Source organism: Taeniopygia guttata, chromosome 3 (genome assembly GCF_048771995.1).
Source record: "Taeniopygia guttata chromosome 3, bTaeGut7.mat, whole genome shotgun sequence".
Lineage (NCBI taxonomy): Eukaryota > Metazoa > Chordata > Aves > Passeriformes > Estrildidae > Taeniopygia > Taeniopygia guttata.
The window spans coordinates 9,277,667-9,299,502 of record NC_133027.1 but is presented as its reverse complement, the minus strand read 5'-3'; positions in this window follow the sequence as shown (position 1 = coordinate 9,299,502).

Below are 21,836 nucleotides of genomic sequence, written 5' to 3'. Positions count from 1 at the left end.
TAGATTTTCCTGATGCTGTGGGACTGCAGGAGGTTGGGAATTGTTTTTCTGTATTTCATCTGGTTCTTCTACTCCTTGTTTTGAACTTCCCATGGTAGTTATTGATAAGGACAGCATAGGAAATCTGTGTAAGGAAACTGTTGTCATTCTTGAAATTTATGACTTATAAAATGGGCTAAGCTTTGGCAATGCATTTTTTTAAAATGAGGCTGGTTTTAGACATAGATATATTAGACATGTCAGTCTATTAAATAAACTAGAAATCAATCAGTTATATTTTATAACAGTTTCCATATATTCCTCTGTTTCTTGCATCTTTATCTTCACTTTTCAGTGGAACTAATGTTATAAGGAGATACTAGGAAATTCCCTCAATTATCTTGCACAAAACATTTAATAATGGGTATCTAAAGTAGAAATGTGTAGGTCTGGTAAATTGATAGAAATGGTTTTAATATTTGTGGTAAAGATCAGACTCCTATTATGAAATGTAGAGAGTGAATATTAATTCACTGAGTGTTGTCTCAGGCTGTTTTCTTGTTAACAGTCTGCTAAAGAACATGGCATTTCCCATCTGCTCATGAAATAGTCACCAGGTCTACCTCAGGAATGACAGCTGGCTCACTGTGCTCTCTGAAATGTGTGTCCTGGATACAAACTGGCTCAGGACTCTCTGACGTTTTCGTTGTTGGCATTTTGAAAGGTTTTTCATCCCATACTTGGTGTGTTCCTTATACTCTTTCACTGAGCATCTGGGGCTGTAAGGATAGAAAGAATGTTGACCTAAATCTCTACTGCAGTTCATGGCACCTCTCCAGATTTTTGGGCACTTTCTGTGTGTGCCAGCAGGACATAAGCATTATTTCAGTGACAGGGTGCCTTTGGCAAGGGCTGATATCAATATCCTTGCAGCCCTTCTTTAGGGTCTCCAATATGCAGAGTAAAATAAACCCAGCAGAGAGCATGCACTCTCTGCCTTCGTATCAAATATCCTCAGGATCAGAATGGAGGAGCTCCAGGGCTGAATGCAAGAGGTGTGACAGCATGTGCTACGTCTCAAATAATTGCAAGATGCTCATATTGGCTCCCAGCTCTCTGTGTGCAACTGTGTGTTGGTGATGATGAAGGAGAGGAGGTTGGGGTAGGGTAATATAATTGTCTTCTGTGCATGATTTTCCTTCACTCATCCAATCCTGCCCTTCATAAGCCATGAATTCACAGACATTTGGCATGAGCTCCTTGATGTCTGGCAAGGGTGTAGCACAGAAAAAGGAAAGATGAACGGAACAAAGCTTGAGATTTCATAAGTGGTTTGCAGAACATTAAGGGGAATATTTTGTTCCAGTAGATTTTAGAATTCCTTGCAAAGAAAGCTGGAACACAAAAACAGTACATTTTAGGTTTTGGAGACTTAGACCCTTAACTCTTTTTACTGATTTATTTGAATGAATTTTAGATTTTAAATTGCACCTCTGATGATGATTGAATGCACTTTCTGTATACCCAGTATTTATGGTGCAGCTGTTGGCAATGTTAATGTGAAAAGCACATCTCCTGAACATTGTCAAGCTCTTATTGTCACCTTTAGTTCTCTGGGAGATGGGGACAGAATTTTATTTCAGATTAAAAGGGAGAAAACTGTTACCTTTCAGGGAAAACATATATTTATGTTTCTGGATGTCTCTAAAGTGACTCAGACAAGGAGACACATATTTGAATTATTGTTACTAGATTTCATTATGCCTGGTGCCTGGGTGGCTATACTATATTTTATGCTGCAAGGTTTAGAGTTGTTTTGGAAGGGTAGAGAAGGGAAGCATTTTTTTGGATCTTGATGAGGATGATAAAATGTAAATTCTAGGGGCAAAATTCAGAGGTGATGCTGTTGAGAATGAAAGTTCAATTTTTCATGCGTGACAGTCATTTAAATTCAGGCTTCATCTTATCTTTTCTCTCTTTTCCACTTATTTCTGCCTGTTTTTCAAAGAGCAAGTATGTCAAAATTGGTGAAAAGTAGAGGCTGGTAGCCTATAGGAGATATGAATTAAAATATGATGATAACAAATCTAGGCTCAAACCCACCACGCACAGATATCTGACTTCATAATATGTTTTAGATGTCTAATCAGTAAGTCTTCCTGAGGTAAATGTTTAAACTGCTGGCGTGGTCAGCAGGCAAAGCAGATGCATTTGAAGAACTTTAGTCTAGTGAAAGGTGTTCCTGCCCATGGTGAGGGACCCGATGATCTTCAAGGACCCTTCCAGCCAAACCTTTGTATGATTCTGTGACTCCAGAGGGAGAATCTGTCCCTCTCAGGTTAGGTACCGAGTTGTGCAGTGACTCCTCTCTCTGGAAGCTCTTTACAATCACCTACCTCTCCCCAGTGATATTATGAAACTTGTTTCTGATGATCTGCCTCATTAGGCCTCAGAAATTATAGGAGACAGTGAGACAGTTTGGTGAAAGAAAAAGGGACTTGATCCTACCCTAATTGAGTCTCCCAGGGAGTCATAGTGAGTACAAGTAGAACACAGAACTGTGAGCCAAGGGTTCCCAAAGAAATCTTTCTCCAAGCTCAGGCTGTGACACTGCAGATAGGGTCACCTGCCCAACAGAAATTCAATTGCTAATTCAGGCTCCCAGCTGAAAGCAGGGTCAAAAGCCTAATTATGAAACCTAATTAGACATTGAGTGTATGCAAAATAGAGCTCCTCCTTCCTTTCCATCCAACATAACATTATATACGTTTAATGTATGAATGCAGCACTTCTAATTAATAAGTGATGCTGTAAAGACTTTGTACTTAAAATTGACAACTTTTCATGGAAAAATGTTACCCTATTTAATTGCAATTATTTGATAACATAAGTAGCAATAAAAAAATTATTAAGAAGTTTAACTTGTACCTTGTAACTGCTGCATATACATTGATTTATAATAAATTTCATCTTTTGCTGGAGGGTAGCAAAGGCACAGGAATACAGCAAATTATATGATGATATTTATAGGACTTGTTTTGATTCTGGGCTCTGCAAACATGCAAACAGCAACATGCACACCTGTACATGCATCGCTCACTTCTTACCTTCCAGCTTGAAAGGGCAAAATGTTGACCATCAAATAAAGGTAGATAGTAAATTTGATCATTGTCTTTTCATTAACTGAAGTGGGTTAGCAACAACAGCAAAAGTAAAAAGGAGGAGTAACCTGTGGCTGGCTAAGTGTGTGTGATAAAGGTCCTCAGGTAGGTTTTTATGTGCATTGAGGAAAAAAAGCTTACAAATATATCTGGGTAGTTGTGAAACACCATGATGCTGCTGCTCCACAGTGGATGCCTGGGTCAGAATTGATGTCCAGGGAAGCTCAAGCTCATGTGGGTGAGCACAGACTTCTGTTGGTACGAGCTTGTAGGCCACAAAGGAAATCCTGTGCTTCCTATTGATGCATGTTTGACTTTCATTTGGTGGCTGAAATTCTTCTTATTCTTTTTTAGCCTTCTGACAATTTTTTTTTTCAACAGTGCTGGGTCACTTGTGCATCAGTATGTTTTTAGTATTATTGTGAAAAAACTAGAAAGATGCTATTTAGAAGTCCTGTGGGTGTGCTTACTTTCAACTACTCATGCAGCAGCAATGCATGTCTTTTCATGGTGGAGAAGCTTTTATCCATCAGCTGGAGAGTTGTAATGTGTCTTCATAAACAGCTCTAAAGTAGCTCTGAATTACCCAATGAAAAGGTTGTATTAGACTCTTTAAGAACCTTTTTTAGTAGATCTACATGATTTGTGACTCCTGAGATGGCTTTCGCAGAACCCACTGAGCTACATGTTTTAACACTGCTATGGAAAGCATCTCATGCCTGGATTTATGTTATCCTTGGCATGGAAAAACATGCCTGAAGCTTAAAAAAAATTACTATGAAAATTCTGTTCTCATAGAAACATACAAACAAAAAATAAAGTATCTCTGATAATGTTCTAGCTCAAGTACAGTCTTTGAGGAAACAGGTCTGCCCTAGAAAATGGAGGTGTACACAGTGGAAGATAACGTAGTTATGTAAGCTTCCTCATAATCAATAAACAGGATGAATCATTCTGTGATAAATTTCTAGATGAGACATGACCTTACTTTATATTAAAATGAATTCTCGCTTGCTATAATTGGAAATCCTCAAAAAATTACAGAACACAAACTGTGAAGGAAAAACAGTGGAAAAATATCAGCAATATGGTCTTTGAAAACTTACGTTTTAGAAGACCTGCATCCACATTTTGAATTGACTGGACTGAGCATCATCATGAGGAAGCTTTCTAGAATTTTGAAAGCCTTTCTTATTTTCTGTAGTGGATTTAAAATCACTTGTCTCCAAACCCAGATATTTAATTTAGATAAACTTCAAACTGGTACAAGTTAATTGAACTTTGTATTGAATACTGAAGAAATTCATTTGACATTTCTAGAAAAAAGGAAAGAAATAATACACTACACTATAGATTTTCCCCTTATAACAAATTTTCACAATGGAAAGTCTGGTAAGATTCTTCTTTCATTATTAGAATTTTGCTTTTTATTATTTTCCTGTCTCCTGTTATTTGACTTAGTTTTTTGACAAAACACCCATAAAATGCACGTGTCCTGGGTTTTAATTTTTTGCATTATTTCAGGTTATCTAGAGTTTCAGTTTGCATGAAAAATAATGAAAATAGCATATGCCAGTTATTTCCTGGGGCAGATGGCTCTCACAGGAGCTTCTATACTACTCAGCTGCATTTATAGGGTAGAAAAAATATTAAAATGTCACACAATAAGCCAAAAGCTGTTTCATCCAGGGTCAGAAATTATTTATGGACTTAACATTTAGCACTAAAAAGTGTCCTTCGGCAGCCATTGTTCAATGTGGAATTTTATTTCCTTGGGCTAGATGGCGCTGGAGTATATGAAATATCCATTCCTGCTTCCCAGCACACAGCTTCCTTCTGTTCGGGAAAGGAACAAGCCCTTCCTACATGCAGATATTCAGTTCTTTCTTTCTGTATCGACAAACAAAATGATAACTCTTCTTGTTTTATTTTGAAGGTTATTATAAGTTCCCATTTCACTTGGTACATATTCTGTTAGTGAAGTGTGGCAAAGCTGCATTATATATTGCCAAAAATTGAACATGTGCACGAAACCCACAAACATATTCTGTGAACATTTGACTTTTTTTTTTTACCCCAGAGAAGGAAAAAGCAGCATAAAGGAAGAAGTTGTGTTATTCCCTGGGATAGTTTGTGTTTCTAGCACAGGAAAGGAGGATTTTTCGATCTAAAAATCTGGAAGGACTGAGATCTACCAGGGCTGGTGTTGAACACCTCTCATGTTCTCTGGTACTCTATTATGCCCCATCCTGATGAAGCAGGACCTTCTTTCTGCTGTGTCAATCCTCTGCATCTCCTTCTCTGCCTTCTCCTTTATGCCATGGCACTTGTCTTTCTGCTTCAGCCCTGGGAAGAAGTGACTATAGTTGAATCCCTACATGCACCCTCTGCTCAAGTGGTGAAAGAGGAGATGAAATTCATGTCAAGTTATGGTGAAATTTGAAAAGTCTAGTGACATCCTCTAGGAATGAGAAATAGTTCCCCTAACAACACCAAATTTGGTCTCCATTAAGTTAGAAGAAGAAGGACATATGGAGGAGAAGGAGAGAGCAGTCACAACCCATCATTCCTGAAAACCCCATGATCCCAGGGTTGAACTGTGCCTGCTGCCAATAGTAACTTTTTTGTGCTGTCATTAGCATGAAAATCTCAGTTATTGGCTAGGCTTTAGGGTGAAGGCAAAATGCAGTAGTTAGAGGAAGGTGGTTCTGTGGCCTCAAGTTCCATGGCCACAGAATGTTTTCTATAAATTAACTTCCAAGCTTGCAGCATGAGCCAGAGGTGCTCTTCAAGTGTGACTAGCCAGAGGTAAGAGAAGAGGTGCACTAGCCTGAAGTGTTTGTGCTGAAGTCCTTCATTTGAGGATACCTGTCTAGTAGCAATAAATACAGACTTGCTTGAACAGCATCTTTAAATTTGTCTTCTGAATACTGTATGTGCTACTTTGCTTTGGGAATAGAAATGAGTTTCACTTGGAGAGTAAAAGCTACTCTCTTTGGAAGCTTGCTGGAGTTACTTAAAACTGCTTATAAGTTTTTACATATGTGGTCTAAGGTTAATTAGGTTTAGTGAAAACACAGATCGGGTATTGGTCCTCAGAAAAGAGTAAAAGCAAAGTTCAGAAGTAAAATAGTAGTGAACTAAGTTGTAATATATTTCATTACACTGATTATACATCACTTTATTATGCTTTTGATGCCATAGATATTATTGTTTGGTAGCACAGAAAAACCTCTGCGGTGCAGGCAGGGGTTGCTCTGGCACCCTTGCCCATCTCAGGCCTCCCTTACCTGTGCAAAGGCAATGAAAGGATGGCCCCTCGCAGCCCTTTCATTTCTGGCTCTGCCTGCATCTGCACTGTGCTCTCTGCAGTGCTGTTCTGGGAACTGACACAGGCTGCTGAAACCCATGATTTGGATTGCTTTCCCATGGGCTTGGATTGAGCTGCCAGAGACAGATTCAGCACAAGTACTGGTGTTGCTGAATGTGGAAGCACAGCTATTACCTGTCTATGGATGTGCTGCCAAAAAAAAAAAAAAAAAAAAAATCTTTATCTATAAATACATTTGCCATATTTGTTAAATTCTTCTCCTTGGGGGCAAAGATCCTTCTGATTTTCATGCACACACAAAGCATGGAATCTAGTTCATGGAACGTTTGCCACTGTACTAATTTTTTCTGCCCTTGCAGATTCAGCTTGAACAGTGTTTATTGCTGCTCTAGAGAGGTGCTGCCTTTCCTCTTCCACGCAGCCACATGCAGTTGTGTTTAGGACTCATTCTGCCATTAGCTGGGCAGTGGGGCTTAAGCTGACTGCAAAGTTAAATTAACACAAATTGAGAACTGAATTGTTGTTAGTGGCACTGAACTTGTATATCCTGTCATGCTGCTCGATGTAGAACTGCAGGCAGATTTAGAAATTCTGAGCTTGTTTGTTTGTGTTTGTTTGTTTCCTCTGAACTTTCTTAATGAGGTTTTTAAGTGTCCTGGAACAAAAATATTTTAAAGGGGTATTAAATAGATTTGACTTTTTAGTATAAAAAGGAATTTTAAATTTGTTTTGCTACTGGAAAAAAGACAATATTGCTTACAACTCAGATCTTGCTTCCTTTACTCACGTTACTCTTCTCCTGGACTATGCTTCTGGGCAAGGAGTCTAGGATCTCAGTAAATACATGATATAAAAATTATTAGTTTTGATTCTTCCATACTGAAACTTTCTAGAAGATGTCCACATTCTTTTGATTTCTGTAGGAATTGAGGACACTTAGACCTAGTTATTACAAGCTCTCAGGAAAATAAACCATTTCAAAATATGTTGTTAAAAATCAAAGATGAAGATGATGAGACTGAAATAACCAACCCAATCTACTTCTCTTGGTGAGCGGAGCTGCTGAGGTTCTCCAGCTGTTATTATAAAAGCTCTTAAAAAGAATATTAAAAACAACTGTCACCTATTTTTTTCCATCAAAATACATGAATTTTAAATAGCTGTTACAGTGAAAGCTAGTTCTATACTGGAATGAAGAAATAAATATTTGTATTTCTAAAGCAAAGAAGTATAAAAGTAATTTAAATATATGGTTCAATAGAAAAAAAATAAGTGTTTTGTTTGGCTGCTAATAAATAATTTCAGGGAGGTAGAGACTGGCAGGATGGTCCCTGATGTTGCATCTAGTGAATGATCTACAAAAATATATCACTAACAGGGCATTTCTTTGTGATAAATTGCAGACATTGCTTAAGACACACATCTCCCTTCCTAGTATGCCAGAGAAAAATCTGAGTAGCCCTAAGTTTAGTACATCAGTATTCCAGTGCCTTTTTAATATGGGATCTTCAGACAGCATCTGGCTTTTATTCTCTTTCAAGTGAGCTGTTTACCAAGTTCTCTGAGTGTGTTTAGGCTTTTTTCCTTTTATCTTCAAGACTGCTTCAGACCCTGTCCTGATCACTATAATGTCCCAGTCATGCATTATGAGACCTGATCTGTCACAAACATTTTGGTTTGATTTTCAGTCTTCCCTTGGGTTGCACTTGGTACATCCTTATCATTTCAGCAAATCCTTCCATTTTCAGGAAGCCTCACTTTTTATGTGTTCTCCCAGATCTATCTTTCTCATATCATAAGTGAAATGATCTGCACATGGGGCCAGTAATACCTAGCATGCAAAATGATTGGGGTAAATTTAGGAGGCAGATTAGTTGGAACAAAAATCTAAAATGCATGTGATCTACCAAATATCACAAAATCTGTCTCTGCAAATTGAATTCTTTCCAGACACTGTTAGAAATACCTCTTGTTACGTCAGAGGCAAACTACCTTTAACAACTTACAGCTACCGGAGCTACCACATTGCATGCAGGCTTGGGCACAGGGATCTGCTAAGTCTCTGATGTGGTACAGCTTTCAGAGCAAGAGTAAAAATTCTGTGGCGAGAAACTTGTTTATTAACACAGGAGACCACTTTGCCTCAAGTGGTGCAATAAGAGAGAGATGGTTGGACTAAGTGACCTGGAAGTCACTTCCAACGTAAATTATCTATGACTTTATAATTTTTTCATTAGCAGTGGACTGGCTGAATACTTGTTTCTCTATATACTGTTCTTAAAAATAAGGGAAATGTTTTTGACCCCTGTGATTTGTATGGTTTCATTTACAATTTGCCATTTTTATTTCAGAACCAAGTTACAATATCTGTGGTATCACTACCATTTTTTTTTGTTAAAAGATAATTCCAGCTCCATAGTAGTTCAGTAAACAGCTCAAGGGGTGATGTGGGAGAGTAGCCATACAAAACCATGAATAATTTGGCCACAATCATAGGAAAAATCTATGGGCAAGCAGGAAACATTTTTCTTAATGCATGAATACTGTTCTATATTTTATGTTCACTCCAGATTATTTTACCTTCAAATAAATTTAGCCCTGTGAATATTTGAAGCCAAGTGACTAATTTCACAGCCAAAATCCTATGCCAGACAGCATAGGATAAGATATCTAGTACTGCTGCAGACATAGGCACATTTTAAGGGGAAAGTTTTTGTTTGGCAAAGTGAATTGCAATTGCACTGAAGAGAAGGCTTCACCTCTTCCTTCACTTGTGTAATACAACTGCTGAAGGCAAATTAGCAAGATTTTTGATTCTTGCATATTGTTAGTTAAGAAAAGAGGAATCAGGCCACTTTAACTCATCTTCTCGATGTGATCTGTACATCCATCACCTGGGCAGGAGTGACAGTGCAGTCAGGAGACCTACTGGCTGTTGTTCCAGCAGTGGTCTGTAATGATCCCAGCTGGCATCCCCTGTTTGTGTGTGCTGTCAGGTGTCCTTGTAAAACTGTTTCTCTATGATCTTTATAACCTGGGGGGTGTTTCTGTGTCTGTGTATGTGCAGCCAGATGTTGTCACAGATTTCCAGTCAAGTCAGCCCATGTTGATACCTTGGTGCCCCTTTCCAGTGGTTTTAGATATTGTTCTTCCATCAGTTGATGATCCATGCCCATATCATTACACTCAGGACTTTGCTCTGCAGTTTATTATACTCAGGCACTCAGCTCTTGATCAAGGCAAGGCTGTGGCACTCCCTCAAACATTCCTCTGCAACAGTGAAGGCAAACTGTCCCAGGATGAATTAGCAAGAGCTTATCCCAAATATCAAATGATGTGATTGTGCTGTTTGGGCACTTTTTAGGCCATACCTGAACTATCATGTCTTGTTGGAGTTTCTCCAGTTTAAGGGAGACTATAAAAATTAAAGTTGATTTACTAAATGGCCAGCATGAGGATTGGAGAGTTGGTGGATTTAAAGAAAGTATGAATAAATAGTGTTTAGCCCCAAAAAAGGAGGCTCCAGGGATATCTAATAATGATTTCCTACCTGAAAGGTAGTTATGTGGAAGATGGAGGCATTTACTTCACAAGAGTGAATATTGACAGTACAAAAAGTATCAGACACAAGCTGTTTTAAAGGAAATTCACTAAGAAAATAAGAAAACTCCATAATGGGAAAGATTTAATATTGGAGTTATTTGTCCAGAAAAGTGGTGCAATCTCTCCTGCTGGAAATTGTTTCTCTTGCTGTTCAAGACTTGCCTTGACAGGGTGCTTTGTAAACCAGGCCTTCAAGAGCAAGTTGGGCCAGATCACCTCAAAAGATTCCTGCCCACTCAAGATATTTCTATTACATCTCTCTGCTCATGGCATGGGAGTTGGAACTAGTTGATCTTTGAAGTTCCTTCCAACCCAAGCCATTCTGTGATTTTATGATTCTTTTATTCTTTATATATTCAACTCAATAAAGCCTAAAACCTGCTTGTTGCAGGAAGGGATATGTTTCAGGATATCACAGATTTATTCTGCCCTTATCTTGATGTCACTAGCAAATGACAAAAACTTTTTTTAATTCTGTGACTCTTATTAATTATCCAGTACCCTTGAAAAATTTCCCATCAGCCCTATCACATATTGAAATTTCTTACATTAACTGCTCAGATTTTACAGAGGTTTTTTTTTTTTTTTTTTTTTTTTTAACTAATACCTTAGTATCCAATTAGAAAGATAAATAGATAGTGGAAAAAATCAATTAAAGCAGAAAAGTTATAATGTTTTAAACTAGAATTGGTTCTGACCTGGAAGAATTGGATCATTATCTAAATATTCCCAACTCTTGGAATTACTTTCATCCTGTAGTTGAGCTCTGGTTCCAGTGAACATCTTAAGAAAGTTAATCTAAATTTTACTCTAAAGCAGGAGTTCTGAAGAGTTCAAAGGTTTCTATATTTACATCATCAAACATTTTAGATGCAAAATGAATGATTTTATGCCTCTATTCAGGCTTGTGAAATTATGAGGTCATGGAAAAAGAGGGGTTCTTTTGTTAACTCAACTATTTCCATAATTAACATTCTTTTGGCTACTTGAAGTTTAGCTAGCATGCTATTTCATTAAAATAACTCAATTGCAGATGGAGAAAAAAAGTTTTTAAAGTATAATTGGTTTTCATTGTCAATATAACTTAAAATCCCATTAGCCACAAAATTTCAGCATTGTTTTCCTAATGACTTGCATAATTGGATCATCAGATTTCTCTCCTTAAAAAAAAAAAAAAAAAAAAAAAAAAGAGAAAAAGTCTCATGTGGTTGCTTTAAAGGTTATTTGCATGAATTTTCCCCCCTCAGTGTTACATTTGCACTTTTATTTCCACCAGTGCTGAAAGGTCAGAGACCTAGCAAGTTAAATGAAATAATGTCAAGAGCAACTAGAGCTCTTACTTCCCCTTTCCTCTCTTTTTTCCTTTTTAGATTCTGACAGCTACTGGCTAATACATGTATGCAACCAGTTTGATTTGCAATCCTTGTCCATCTCAGCCTATTAAGGCAATTTAGAGCTCTCCTCATGGTGCTGTTTTCTCTTTTACATGTGCCTGTGGCAAGTTTTGTCACTTAATTTCCAGAATTCCAGTGCACTGGACTGAACTGGACTTAAATGGAAACTATTTTGGACATATTGTAAAGTAAAGAGTGTTTACACAAAGAAGTGTGGAGATTCCCATTAAAAAATATTTTCCAGAGGTCTTACAGACATACAAGTAAACTCAATCTGCCAGACATATTACTAGAAAAACTCCCATCTCATTTTCCATGTGTCTCTGTTATTACAGGAGTCAAACACATTAAAAATTATAGAAAAATTGCATTACCCAAAGAGATCTTGAGATGTTATCCAGTATGTCTTCTTTCTGCGGGGCAGGTTCAGCTCTTCCTAAACCTGACAGATTTTTATCTTGCCAATTCTTTAAAATCTCCAGTGTTGAAAAATCTGTATTTTCTCCAGGCAATTTATTCAAGTCTTTAAGAAAATTTTACATTCTTTTCTCTAATATATGAGTTAGATATTTGTTGCTGCAATTTAAGCTGATTTCTATCTTTCCTATTTGAATTTGCTCTTTATGCAGTAGTGTTTTAAAGTACTTGAAGACCATGAAAGTACTCTTCAGGCCACTCACACTACACAACACATTTTGGTTGTCCTCATGGGTTGTGTTTTATAACCCTTTGATTATTCTTATTTCTCTAGTTGGTCAGCATTTCTCCTGATGGTATCCCATATATAGACAAAGCAGTTGAGCGAAATAAACAGGAAGTTTTTTTACTTTTTCTTCTATATGATCCTCTTCTAGGATGAAGCTTCTCTTTTGTCTTTGAAATGGCCTTGCATAGCTGATTCATGCCCAATTTATGATCCACTATAGTACATGCATCCTTTTTCAGAAGAACTGTTATTACTCATCCCATAATTTTGCAGACGGTTACTCTTACCTAAGTGGAGAACTTTTGATTTTTTGCCCTTATTACATTGCATCCCAGCCACTTCAGACAATTTCTCCAATTTATAATAATCAGTTTGAATTCTAACCTTGTCATTGACTGTCCCAGCTTTGAATCATCTGGAAATAGAGTAACTATATTCCCTACTCCATCATGCAGTTTTTATTATGGGAAGTTTTCCATAGACCTAAATTTCAAATCAGTCCCCAGCAGACCTCACTCTTACATCCTTCCAGCTGAACAGTTTGTCTTTATGCACAGTATCCCAATCAGTTGTATCCCTACCATATGGCAGTTTCAGGAAGACCCTGGATTGCAGAGAAAAATGTCATAAAAGACACTGTCAGAAACTTTTCTAAAGTAAAGATATTTTCCTTTTCAATACACAGGCCTGTCACCATGTCATAGGAAAAAACTCAGTTGCTTGACGTGATTTGTTCTTGACAAATCAGCATTGGCTGCTTCATATCCCCTTGTTCCCATCCAGATGTTTGAATACTTGAACCAGTACTTTTTTTCTTGGTAATTGAAATGAGGTAAACTGATCTACACCACTTTTTCATTTTTCTGAAGGTAAGCACTATGATTGCTTTTTTTCTGTTTTCTGAAATTTTTAGCTGTCCTCACTCCATTCTCAAAATAATTGCCCTGGGCTATGAGATCACTTCAGGCCAATTCTCTATGCACTCTCAGGTGAATTTCATCAGGACCAGCCAGTTTAAAAAACGTCCAGCTTCTCAAAGTAGAATTAAATCTCTGCTTTATCTTTTCCATCCCAAGTTTTTACCCTCTTTTTGTTGATGCTAATTGTGTTAGACATCTAATCACAGCTGCTGTATCAAGTGAGGACTGAAGGAAAAAACCTACATTCTCATCTTTGGCCATCTGTGCACCACTGAGGCCTCTTGTACTTAGGAACCTGTGAAATGTTTTGATAATCTCTGCTTTGTATAGGGATAGAATAAGAAAAGAGAACAATTGCGGTGATATTTAAACTAATTTTTGACCTCAGAAGGAAGTTAAGGGTCTAATGTGGGCTACGCAGATATGTAAGATTCATCACACTCATTTTGATCAATAAAAATGCTAATATCTAATTTAAGCACGCTCCTAAGTGTCCTTTTGTAGTCAATGGGAGACAGAAAGTGACTTCAAGGATCAGGTTTTTTCCCTGTTTCAAGATACCTTTGTTAGATGAAACCCAACCTGTCAAGAACAGCACATGAAGATGATGATACCAGTGCAAGCAGACAGGAATGGCAGCTTGGTGAGGTGCTTGGAAAGTCTTTATTACATTTGAGGACAAGCACATCACCAAAAGCAAATGGCCAGGTTTTGTTCTGGTTATATCATAAGCTTTAAGACCGCATTGCCTTAACTCCATCTTTTACAAAACTGAATGACAATTTACACTCTGATTTTTAGTATGTTTAACTTGGTGCACTGCATCATTTTGACAAACCACTGTTTTAAATATTTTTTTTTTTAAGAATTTGAATTATGCAGGAATTATTAATGACTATGTGTATATATTGGTCAAAATAATCTGTTTCTCTCAAGAAAGGGAGTTACCATAAATTTGCTACAGCCCACTTCTTCTTCTATCTTCCAGAAATAACTTTAAATTTTAGGAAAAGGTTGTATTTTAGTAACTTTTAAAATAGCTTCCAAAAGATGTTTTTTAAAATAGTTCATCTTACAACATGGTATCAGTTTGAACAGCTTATTTTACTAGCATGTAACCAGAGTGGTGACCTAGCTGAAGTCCACTGTTTTAAAGGGCTAAATCTGTACTTTCTAAAATTATTATATTATTTTTTTTCCTTAATTACCAGTCAAAAAGTCCAAACTTTGCTTAAGTTTCCCCACCTTATTCAGTCTTCATTCCTTTGAAGACCATGTATTCCCTTGTGTGCCCCCACATTCTGCACACAGAACTGTGAATCACTGTTATATATTTGCTTCTTGGTGAAAGCCAAGAAAACCAATGTATGTTGGTCAGAGCATGCAGTAATTCTTTAGTTATCTTCAAATGTTCAGTACGACTTGAGTTTCCTTCAGGTCTTTTCTTCTGATGTGACATCATGAATTTTTTTGTATTTTTAGAACCTGCATCTTCCTTTCCTTCCTTTTCCTGCACCTGACTAGAATTGATGTGTACACTGTGTGCTCTGCAAGTCTCTGCTCAGCTCAGCTCCAATATAATGTGTGTGTTTGTGTGTGTGTGTGTGTGTGTGTGTGTGTGTGCACAGGCACACACAGGTGAGAGATTCCTGGAAAAACAAAAACAAAACAGGTTTTCCTTTTATGCCAATTTGAATGATTGTTCTTTACTTGATAAAATCTGGCACATACGTTCCTGTTGCATGTGAACTGTCACAATAACCTGACTATAATGCAGATTCCTGACCCAGCTTCCAGAGGTTTGTGATATATCTCCTTATTCCATTAGCACTTTGTCATCTGCACCCCTGATGCCGCTGTCATGTGAAGAAGAGGTTTGGGGTGAAGTTCTTGATAATGTTGAAAAGTCCCTTTGTATTTTACTCACTCTGTATCTCTCCAGTCTCATTTTGCAGAATACCTATTTATATGTTTCTGTTTATCTCACCAACTGGTGTATCTCACACACAACTTGTAGAGCTTTATTGTGGAGGCTTGTGAATTTAAATATTTGAGGATTATTCTGAACATGATATAGTAGAATAAGAAGGCTGTCAAATTTCCCTTCTATGTAATTCCTTATAAGTGTTTCAGAAGAGGGCACTTTTCCTCTGACATGTCAGTAAGAATTGGCTGAACTACTTTCTGGAATGTAAGTAAAGGAGGGATCTTAGCCACATTCTTCCTTTGGGGCTGGTGACCTCATTTCTGTAGTGTTGATTGTTTTTGTTTTTGTTTTTGTTTTTGTTTTTGTTTTTGTTTTTGTTTTTGTTTTGTTTGAGTGTGATTTTTTAAAATTTTCTTTTTTATACTTAATGTGATTTGTAGCAATTTCTGTCTGTTTCAACCTGTTACTACAAAGAAGGTAACATAATAAGAGTTACTGAATAGATGAATTTAAAAAAACCCCACAAAATCAAAAAAAAAAAGAAAAAAGCAGAAAGGATTTGCAGTATTTCCATGTTTTGGTTCAAATAATTTTATAGATATTCAAAATATTCTGGTAGTGCACTTAAATGCCTTTATTAAGCAGACATATAGAATCAGATTATGCTAATATTTTATTTTAATGATGACATTATATAAATATAATTTACATTAGTGATATAAAATGGCTGAATGCATAAATATATAGCAAATAAAATTAATAAGTATATGGTTTTAACTCTATGTGCCAGTAATGATGCTGCATATAAGGATGATGTAATATTTTTATATTTATATTTCAGATAAAGTAGATTTAAAAGATTTTGCCAAAGCACAGGAATAGAGGCCAGAAATTGATTGAAATTTCTTTTCTCTACAGCTTAGTGCAAATAATTTAACTGCTCTACAGCAATTTTTCTGATCTCTGAAATAGGAATAGCAGCCGAGTGCTAGTCCTTGGTGAATGACTTACTGAAGACTACATTTCAATGACTAAAATATAGGGTATATTTAGACATTTTTTCTGTTGAATTTCTTCTTTCATTTTGTACATAATTTATTTCAATTTGCTAAGTAACTACTTGGCTGTCAGCCCTCACGTTTACATTGAGTTATTTTTATTTTTCTGATTGTATTTGAACTGGAATCCTTATAAAGACAGGAAAAAAGTTCTCCCTTCATATTGTAACTTGACGTAGTTGTGAATTTGTATATGGCATTGTGTTAGTGCAAGGTATTCAATATTTTTTTGGAGGTCTTATGAGCAAGTTGGAAGAATCACCTTGATTTAAGGTTAGTTTTTAAGTTTATTTTTGCTGCAGCTACTGTAACACACAAAATTGAACGCTCTGCTTTCTACCCCATGTTCTGTTACTACAAGGCCTGTTTCAGGCTGGATGATGGGTGGCTTTCTATGTTGTCTGAACAGGAGATGACCTTTACAAAACGAATCAATTCACTGATCCCTCTGATAACAGGCAAGGCTAACTTTAATCACAAGTTCCTTTTTGGCTCAGTTCTATGGGGTCAGAATTTAATTTCAGAAGAAGTGACAATTTTGCTGCATTCATCAGACAAAGCACAGATGCATGTCAAACTTCTGGAATGTTGCACATTTTACACCAGTGTGCGCCTGCCTTAATTCATTAATTTTCAGCTGCAGCCCACCACTTTATCCAGATATATTCTGTGTAGAATGGTTGTAACCATTGAATAACCAATGTAGAAATTGTCCCTTGTTGGAAAAGGGGATGGGCAAGGTCCATGCTCAGAGACAGAGGTGGTGGCAGACACCTATGGTCCATATTTCTACCATGGCAGACTTGGTATCAGTGGGAGCTCAGCAGGGCTGAGTCGTGTTGGGCTTCCAATTAATTCATGTAAGAATCACTGCCTCAGACTCTGCTGGCATGGTCACACAGTGGCAGCTGTGACTTCAGATGTCATTTGAGATATAGTCCAGGAACATTTTGAACTCAAAACCAGAAGTCTCTGCAGCTTGAGCTGAAAAGAAAGTGTCTGTAGCCGAAAGAGAAATTCTTTTATAACTTCTGCAGACTGAGCAGCTGGGGCAGGTTCACAGTCTTGCTGAGAATAGTTGTAGCCCCAGTGTTAGTGGAATAGAAACATGGTGGTGTCAGGCAATCAAAGGGCTTATCCCTATGTTAATATGGGAATTGGGAAAGTACATGCACATTTGGTGGATTACACTCTTCTAGTAAACCCAGAGTGAACATGTATTAGGAGACTGCAGAACATCTAGCTGCCAATTCAGTTCTGTTCATCAACAAACACCCAAACCTTTGAGCAGTTAGAAAACTTTCAGAAAGTAATGCTGCTAGTTGTTCTATAAATCAAGAACAAATAAACAATCATTAAAATTCTTCCTCAGTAACAGAATCTGATAGTGACTCAGAAGCAGTAAATGAGAATAGATAGTCTAGCTCCAGCCCTAATGGAGAAGGATCGGTGCCAGCTAATAACTTTCTGTTTCTTTCAGTAAATAAATGTGAGTACCCCGGGTTACAGGCTGGATAACTAATGAAAGTTGAATCATCTATATTCTGAAATTTATGCCCAGTCAAATGGCAATTTATTTGCTTACTGACATATTTGCCCCCACTTATATACTTGTAATCCTCATTGACATTAATGGGAAATAAACTGTTGCGTGGACATGGAAGGGAGATACAGAGTCAAAAACCTTTTTTGTTTTTGCCATCCTTGTAAGGCAAAAGTGGAAAATAGTTCTTATTGCTAGAGCCTTGCACCAATTAAGACAAAAATATGCATCTTTTTCTCCTCTCACAATTAATCCTGGCTGAATTCAGGACAGTGGTTATCATGAGTCATACAGCTCTCTCTGGAAAAAAATGAATTGCTCATTACCATATTAATATATTATTCTGTACCAATATATTTTAGTTTTTAACAGAGAAGATGGTGCATACCAGACATACATTGAATACATTTTATTTAGCTGAATTAAACTGTTGCCACTGAAGAGTTTTGAAAGTGATGTTTGTGTCCCTCTCTGGAGAACTTTTGCTTGTTTTCCACTACTTCTGGAAATCCTAGCCTAAAAAATAACCTCAAAGATATTTGGAAAAAAATAAATGCATCAATATTTGGGAAAGTTACAGAGGATAGTTATGAGCCTGTTAGCCATTGATCTTGGGAAGAAGAGTGAAATGGTTGATACAGTTCAAAATAATAAAGAGTTAAAAGCGGTGACTTTATTGTTGCCAATCAGCATCAATATATGCTAATAAAATGTGTTAATATAGCTTGCTACATTTTTATGAAATTAAAAATTTGATTGAAGAATCTTTTTAATATAGTTAGACATCTCCAGGGCATTTGATTTGGTACAGAGCAATATTGCAATACCTAGGAGGAGTGATGGAACTTCAATGGATTAATAAGTGTGTAAAAAATAAGTTTCAAAATGCAATTGTGCATTGGGTCTTGCTGGGTGGAGTTACCTTTCCCCATGGCAGCCCTCACAGTGCTGGGCTGTGTTTTGGTAGCTGCAAAGGTGTTGGTGACACCCCAGGGTTTTGGGCAGTGCTGAGCTGTGCTGGCACAACATCAAGGCTTCTTCTCCACTCTCTCCCACTGAAGGCCACCAGGCTGGGGCTGGGTGAGAGGCTGGAGGAGACCCAGCTGGGACAGGCTGACCCAGAGGGATATTTTGTACCATATGATGTCATGCTCAGCAATAAAAGTTAAGAGCAGGAAGGTGGGGAGCATTTGTTATTCAGTCTTTCCTTTTCTCAAGCAACATTATGGGTATCAAATCCCTGCTTCCCAGGAAGCAGCTGAGCATCACCTGCTCATGGGCAGGAGAAAAGAAGTATTCATTAAAAAAAAATTGTCTACACTCAGGCTTTGCTTTATTTCATTAAACAGCCTTTATCTCAAACAATGACAATGAGGTGTGAGAGAGTGTCTTGGTGGGCACCCACCAAAATCAACGCACCCTAAGTTATAAATGGGAATTTCTAGGAAGCAGACATCTTCTCAGGGAAGCCTCAGTAAGATCCATTCTTCACCACACATGAATTTTCACAATTTGGAAAATACAGAATTGTACAGCTAAAGCTTCTGATTGAAAAAAAAAAATCCAGGGAAAGATATAAATAATGAAGAAAATAGGTTATGAAAGCATAGGCACTTTGATTGCTTGAAACTGTGATACAGGAAAAATTGTTTCCCAGTATTGCCCATTACATATTCAGAGGCCAGAAAAAAAAAAAAAAAGTTAGACATAAAGGACTGGAAATATGTTCATGGGAGAAGGGAGTGTGAAAAGGACTTAGAGGTCATGGGAGTTAATCTGATGAAAATGAGCTGCTAAAGATAACACTGTGGCAAAAAGGTTAATGAGACCACTACATGAATCCACAAGAGGATATGAGAAGTTATAGAGAGATTAAATTACTGTATTGTTGGGTTTTGCACTGACCCATCTGTATCAGGATAATTTCTGATATTTAGTGAAGAGTGTTATAAAATGGGAGAAGATTTAGAGAAGAGCTATGAGAATGACTAGTGAACTGGAAAACATGCTATCAGGAAGGAGTAAATTAGTTCCATGTATTTAGTTTATCAAAGAGAAGATTAGGGAGTCAATGTCTGTTTGGTGAACAGCGTTCAACAGTGCATTCTTCATCCTAACTAGAAAAATAAAACTGGAGTATTCATTAGAGAAAATAACACTGGAAACATGAACATGTCTTTGAAATAAGAGTTGTTTGGTTTTAATGCATCTTATCAAAGAATTCTTCACCAGAGGTAAATTTGTAATCAGGGTTAGGTTTTGTTTCTAAAAGCTACCTTCCTGTTGAGGTCAACTTCTGTAGTCAGAAGCTATCTATTGGCTCTCAAAGCATGAAACATTTTTTTTGTGTCTCACAGAGGTATAAATATTGGATCAAAGCTTTAGTCCATACTACAACTAGAGATGCTATATGCAAAAATTTTGCTGAATTCCTTGTTTCTCTATCCCAGCTCTATTAATATCCTTTTTGTCTTATCACCTATAACAACTAATCTCTGTTTCTGTGATATTAATGTTTATTAAAAAGCTAACTCATACAGATATATATATATATCTATATGGAGAAATTAAAGAAATATCTGTATTTACTAATTGTTACTTTCCTGGGAATCCTTAGTTTTCCTACCATTTCTAAGGTGATGAAATTTAAGGAGAGAGGAATAAGGAGAAATAGAAGGAGAAGGATGATTTAGAGAAACACATTATCTCAGTAGAATATACATTCTTAACAGACTAAAATCAACCAGCATAGATACTTAAATATGCTTCATGTAGTATTGTTTATTGATAATGAATACATTTATAGATGTGCACTTTCACTTTGAAAAATTCTAAACTGTTTAATGAATTGTTTGTCTTATTTCTCCCCTTACCCTTTTCTTTGACTTTTCCTTTCCAACTCTTCTCAATAATAAGAACAAGGATTAAAAAAAAGAAAAAGTCATAAAATTTAGTGGAAAACATTAATTTAAAAGTAATTGATTGATTCCCAGAAGAGTCAGGACAAAGGAACTTTGTTTTATGATATTGGAAAAAAATGGAAAGAGACCGAATTATGGGATGATCAGAAATTATTGATTAATTTAATGTTGAAGCAATGACTACTAGAATTAAGTTTATCTTAATGCTTTTATGGAGGCCAAAAAAATTACTTTGTAATGAAAACACTGAATTACTGAGCAGCTGCTAAGTAAGTTATAATTTTTTGTAGTTAGTATTTGTTTATCTAATTGTAATGATTCAAATTACATCACCACAGAAATTCAAAATGCCAAAATGCCCCTCATGCCTTGAGTAGCCATGGCATGAAAATTAGTGCAGGCTTTATCAACTTTTTCCCTGTGAATTCAATGTGTTTACTCACAGTCATACCCATTAATCTTTCATACCCTTAATCCAGAACAAGTTGTAAAATGGACATGACATAAATTCTGGTGTTGTTTCCTTTTGAAAACGTGCAATTGTTTTGTCTCAGAAACTGGAACCATCATCATAGAATCATCATAGAGTGAGGGTTGAAAGATACCTAATACATCATCTAGGTCCAAACCTCCTGCCATGGGCAGGGACCCCTTCCACTATCCCAGGTTGCTCAGAGCCCCATCCAGCCTGGCCTTGAACACTTTTAAGGATGGGGCAGCCACAGTATCTGAGAGATATGTCAGATGTCACAGGCGTTCCTGGTGAGATTAAAGTTGCGCAATAATGACCTATTTCCTGAAAAATGTTCATCCGCAAATGGTAAATACCACAAATTTCTAAATGGAGGAATCTACCGAACTTATTTGTAAATATTTATTTTCTCTTCCACAGGTGATACCTTGCATAATGGAAGGTTATAGCTTAAGTGATTCTGTAGGCTACTATTAATTTTCTGATAATGCACATTAATTTTCTCATCCAAAATTATTTTGTTTTCACTGAATTACAAAGTCTCATCAATATCAGTAGCTTATTATCAATCACGGCTGTATTATGGGAACATAAACATGGCATTCATTTACAACTTTCTGATACTTTGGTCCAAGAACATCATGAGCAGTACAGATGGTATTATTTGCTCCACAGCTCATCTCCTTGACATGTTCTGGATCTGTGCTCTATTTCACTGATGGGTGTCTTTGTGGAAAGGTTATGTTCTGCCAGCATATTTACAAATGCCCCCTTTGCCTTCACAATTACTGAAAACTGATTAGTATGGTGAACCTCTGTGG